This window comes from Melozone crissalis, unplaced genomic scaffold (genome assembly GCF_028551555.1).
Source record: "Melozone crissalis strain CALT ecotype California unplaced genomic scaffold, PUWL_Pcris_2 ptg000086l_1, whole genome shotgun sequence".
NCBI classification, from domain to species: Eukaryota; Metazoa; Chordata; class Aves; order Passeriformes; family Passerellidae; genus Melozone; species Melozone crissalis.
Window position 1 is genome coordinate 3,282,084 of NW_026535863.1, and position 6,000 is coordinate 3,288,083.

Sequence of the window (6,000 nt, forward strand, 5' to 3'; positions counted from 1 at the left end):
TGGATGCCCCATCCCTGGAAGTGTCCCAGGCCAGGTTAGAGCAATGTGGGACAGTGGAAGGTGTCCCTGCCCATGGCATGGGTGGAATGAGATGATCTTCCATGTCCCCTCCAACCCAAACCATTCTATGATTGTATGATTCTACCAGTAACAGCTTCCCACCCGTGCCTGGCCTCTCCTCGCTGCCCCAAGAGCATCCTGAGGAGACAAAGGGCTGCTCTGAGGGTGGGTGACTGCTGGTGCCCAACACCTCATCCACCATCGCTCCATCTTCTTCTGCCCAGGAAGGCAAGAGGTGTAACCAACACCACAGCACAGAGAGCATCAGGGGATGGGGAGCAAGTCCAAAAAGAGAAACACCTGATAACAGCCTGATATCATCAGTTATGTCCTGATGATAACAAATTAAATCCTATGTCCGTGTTCATCCCATAATCCAACAAAGATGCGGCTCAAAGAGAAGAGATCCACACCGAGGTGCAACCTGCTCTTGAGCTGCCTGACAGCCACTAAAATCCAGTGAGCATTCCTTCTGCTAGAGTGCCACAGGAAATCAAGGTATTTCATTTATGGATATAAAAGGCACACTGATAATCCCTGTTTTCTAAGTAAAGGACGTGTTTTTTGACATACACGTTTTTTGACATCCATCCCTGTCGCCCAGCTGTCCCACAAAAGGCAGGGAGTGTGCCCTGGGGAAGGGATGAAGGAACATCACGGTGTACATGTGACACACTGTGTCCTCCACAAGCAGCTGCCACCACCAGAAAGAAGAATCCAGGTCCCAAAAAGGCACAGGACAGCGAAGGGCAGGACAGGGAAGGGCACACAGTGGCCTCTGAGTGTCCCCACACACAGGCAAGGCCACCCCGCAGCAGGAGCCATCTGCTCCACCTCTGCCACCTCAGCACCTTCTGAGATCAATAAAATCCTCTCAGGTTTTTTAATCAAGCCAGCAGGACTGCTCCCAGTGTCACACAGGCAGTGGCTGATCGATGGCTGGGTGAAGCAGCACATCCAGCTAATCAAAGCACGTCATTAGCAGCAAGAGACTGAGCGTCTGTCAGGAGGTGGCAGTGACAGTCACCAGATGGGAGAGTGAGTAAACCTACACCAGGCGCTGGCAGCTTTATAAATAAAACTCTTGTCGAGCTCCCCGTGCCTCTCTCACTGAGTCCTGAGTTTCCCTGAGAAACCTGGAGAGCAGCAGAGCCTTCCCCCGCTCCTGGCAGAGCGTTGGCTGAGAGATTTCCCTGTCACGGATATGTTTGGTGAAAAATCCTTTTGTTAAGATCTTTTCTCCTGAGAAGCTGAGAAGCTTCAGCTTCTCCATGCTTTGGAATGTGATTTAGAGAATTGTTTCCCCAGCGTGTGAAATTGTTTTTACTTGGTGACCAATGACAGCCACAGTGTTGAAGCTGTGAGCAGTCACAAGATTTTATTATCTTTTCCTTTTCCTTTTCCTTTTCCTTTTCCTTTCCTTTCCTTTCCTTTCCTTTCCTTTCCTTTCCTTTCCTTTCCTTTCCTTTTCCTTTTCCTTTTCCTTTCCTTTCCTTTCCTTTCCTTTCCTTTCCTTTCCTTTCCTTTCCTTTCCTTTCCTTTCCTTTCTCCTTTCCTTCCCTTCCCTTCCCTTCCCTTCCCTTCCCTTCCCTTCCCCTTCCCCTTCCCCTTCCCTTTCCCTTCCCCTTCCCCTTCCCCTTTCCCTTCCCCTTTCCCTTCCCCTTTCCCTTCCCTGCCTTCTGATGAAATCCTTTCTTCTAGTCTTTTAGTACAGTTATAATATATCATTTTCTTTTAATATATATCATAAAATAATGAATCAGCCTTCTGAAACACGGAGTCAAGATTCTCATCTCTTCCCTCGTCCTGGGGCCACCACATTTCCCACTTGGAGAATGGATTCATTCTGGGCCTTGCAGCATCTCCCAGATCCTGCACCCTTCACCCCAGCTAACAAGGGGGTTTTTGGGGTGGGAGTTAAATCCTACAGACCCTGCAAGCACAGATCAAAGCTGCTGCTCTGTGGGGTTTTCCCAGCTCTGGCGTCCCCTTGCTCGGGCTGGTCTCGGCACGTCTGGGGAAAGGAGCCTTTTAAAAGCCAAGTTTTTTTTCTCCGCAGAGGAATCTGGTCAAAGGAAAAATGACTGACCCATTTCGTGGCTCCGTTTCCTTTCGTTTCATTCATATTTGCTTTGTAACCCGAGCCTTGAGCTATTTCAAAGATAAACAGCAGCCCAGAGGAGGCACAGTTTGGGAGCCTCGGGTCCTGGCTTTCCCATGGAGTTTCCTCCTTGGTTGCTCACCCGAGGCCAGGGCTGGGCCGGCTCCTGGAGCTGGGGCAGCACAGCCCCACTTCCCTCTGCCTGCAGGCTGGGGGGGCAGGAAACCACATCAATTAATCACAGAATTAATTGGTTTGGGTTGGATGACTTTAAAGCTCATCCAGTTCCACCCCTGCCATGGCAGGGACAGCTTTCCCTATCCCAGGGTGGCCTTGGACACTCCCCACCCTCACAGGGAAGAATTTCTTCCCAATATCCAATATAAACATCCTATCTTTTAACTCAAAACCCTTCCTCCTTGTCCTGTCACCAAGCCTCTTCAGCACCTTTTAATTGACCTTAATTTCTGAGGTAAATCTGATGCTTGCAGGGAGTTTGTCCTTGCTCTGTTTCAAGTTGTGCTTGTTGATAAACTTTGATAAACTTAAGATTTCTGCTATAAAATCCATGTCATGGGGACAGATGTTTCTGTCCATCATTGCACCTTTCACAAGGTAATTGCAATGAAAATCTTGTGCTGGGGCCAGTGGGAAGCGATGAGCTCTTCAGTGTGAATTTATTAAGAAATAACCGTGGAGGGGCAGGCAAGAGAAGGCCCAGTGTTTCAAGTTGTGCTTGTTGATAAACTTAAGCTTTCTCCTATAAAATCCATGTGATGGGGACAGATGTTTCTGTCCATCATTGCACCTTTCACAAGGTAATTGCAGTGACAATCTTCTGCTGAGGCCACTGGGAAGCGATGAGCTCTTCGGTGTGAATTTATTAAGAAATAACCATGCAGGGGCAGGCAAGAGAAGGCCCAGTGTTTCAAGTCGTGCTTGTTGATAAAGCTTTCCCCTATAAAATCCATGTCATGGGGACAGATATTTCTCTCCATCATTTCACCTTTCACAAGGTAATGCAATGACAATATTCTGCTGGGGCCAGTGGGAAGCAATGAGCACTACGGTGTGAATTCATTAAGAAATAAAGAATTTAATAAAGAAATAACCATGCAAGGGCAAGCAAGAGAAGGCCCAGTGTGACCATAAATATTTAATCTAAATAAAAATTTAATTTCTGTGCCCCTGAGCAGCGGAGCATCGGTGATGCAGAATTAGAGAGATTTCCCCAAAATGATCCAATCTACGGTACAGAGGGGATAGAGGGGTGCCAGGTCCCTGTCCCGGGGTGTCGGGTGTCCCTGCCCCGCTCGGAGCTCAGCTCGGAGCCGCCACGAGGTGGCCCCCGGGTCCCGTCGGGTCCCACTGTGCTATAACGGTGTCCTTATAGGGCACGGGATAAAATAACGCTGATGCTGGTGTGGAAAATGCCTATTTTATGATTGGCTTTTTGCAAATATTCAAATGAACATTATATGTGTTACGTTAGAAAGTTATGCTGTGTTAATTTTCTTAAGCAGCGTGTTAAATCTAATTTTAGGTTATAACAATGTTAAAATAGAAACTGTGCTATGTAGGATACTTTTTTTAAAAAAAGGACTCGCAGCGAGATAGCAGCCACAGGACACCTGAATCTTTCAGAGAAAGAGAATTTATTGTTCCATTATCGAGTTCTTTCTGCCTCACTCAGTCCTGAAGACACTGTCAGGATTCAGAGGAAGAAGCTGACACTGCCCAGACAGAATCCTGTGTTTGAATGGAATTTATGCATCATGGATGAGGTGTATGAATATGCAACAGGCTGTTGTTTCTAAGGGTTAATCCTCTGTTAACGTGGGTCCTTTTTCACGCTTATTTTACCCAGAAAGAGGTACCCAGACTGTCTGTAACTCTTCGTATTTGTTGTCTCATATTGTCCTAATCCAAATTGTCCAAATTATTATTACTCTAATTATATTGCTATTTTTATAACCATTTTATTATCATTAAACTTTTAAAATTAAAAAAAAAAAACACTAGTGATCGGCGTTTTTCACACTACAATGGTAAGGTAAGAAGAAGGGAAGTTTCTTTTCTGATTCCAATATTTATAGACATTCAAAAGTGACAGTGGATGAAAGTGCTGCTTCTCCAATGACACTGGACAAACCAACAGTCCATTAAATTTCTCCTCCTCTAGAGAGGAATGTAGAAACAATAATTATTTACATTAAAAAGGCAAACATCAGAAGGCTCAGAAGAACAGGGTGACACTCTGGGGTCCCCAGCCCAGCCCAGGGTGGGACCCTGAGGTGCCACCTCTCCCCTGGATCAAAGGGAACCATCCTGGTTCTCCCCACAGCTCTCATTCCCAAGGGAATGGGGTCAGAGGAGAGTTAGGCTGAACCTTTTGGACCTTCTGGATATCAGAAGGTTCTTCCCCAGAGGGTGTTGGGGGCCCACATCCACCCACTGCCCTTCCCACACACCCCACAGCTACACACAGCAGAGGAAGAGCCACCATGTGGGGTCCAGCATGGGAAAAACCCACCAGATTTTGCTCCCTTTTTATCAAAAAACAAACAAAAACCCCCAAAATTTTTTAAAAACCCCAAAGACCAAAAACAAACCAACAAAAAAATCCCAAACAAACCAACATAAAAAACCCGCTATGAACACCAAACCCAGCAGCAGTGGCCTCCAATTCTCAGCCAGGAGAAAAATCATCCACATGGGAATGGAAACTGATGTTTCCCTCCTTGCACTCCCATTTCCACTTGGGAACAGGCACTGGCTGGTAGCTGATCCATGAACGTGCTCTCCATGGCAAGTAATAAACCAGATTGTTATTAGATTTTAGCAGAGTTGCCAGGAAAAAATACACCACAAAAATGAGGATAATGATCATTAAGGCTCTGTGCATCCTGTTCTTCTCCCTGGGTGGATCTGTGAGAGCACAAGGCTGGTGAAAAGCCACCTAAAAAATGATAATTCCTTTAAATAATCTTTTTAGGAGAGGGGTAATAGAGTTGAAAAGATGCTGTTAATCACCATTACAACTCTCAGTGCCATCTGTAAGGCAAAGGAAGGACTGAAATGAGCACAGGAGGCAGCACTGGAAGTTGCACCGAGGTTTTTGTCCAGCCCAGCTCCCGGCAGCGGCTGCATCCCAGTGCCTGGAAGTGATCCTCGTGCATGGCCAGCAAATCTATTTATAAATCACTGTGGGATCCTCCAGGATGAAAGCAGCGATTCTGACTCGCGTTTATTTCCCAAAAACACAACCACGAACTTTCTCACGCTGCTCCGCCCAGGGCGAGGCTGAGAAATCTCATTTTTATGGACACCCTCTGTCCCATTGGGGCACGGGCTGGGTCCGACTGGCAGCACCAGGGATATTTACCCCTGGCAGCACCAACCTGCGGCAGCAGGGGATGCAGCGATGCCCCTTTGTCAGGATCATTAGCTGATCAGAGTGACCCCGAGAAAAGTTCGAAAGTCTCTTTTCCCAGCCCAGCGCTTGAAGAAGGAGTCAGGGCTCTTCGTTTCTCTGTCTCAAGGTTGTTTATTTTATCTTATCTATAAAAAAATTTCTCCTGCCCTGACGAGGTCAGCTCAGCAGGACAGTCTGAGGCACTCTGGCTGCTCACAGGGAGGTGCTATGTCTTTATACTAAAAACTACGTGTACAATGTTTACAATTACTTCCCAATACCTATCACCAATGTTAGACAGTGAGCTTCTACTCTAAACCAATCCAAAAGTGCCCACATCACAGCAGAAGATGGAGGCCAAGAAGAAGAAGGAGAAAGGCTGGACACACCCAGTTCCCTCCATCTTGCCTCGTGAACCCCCATT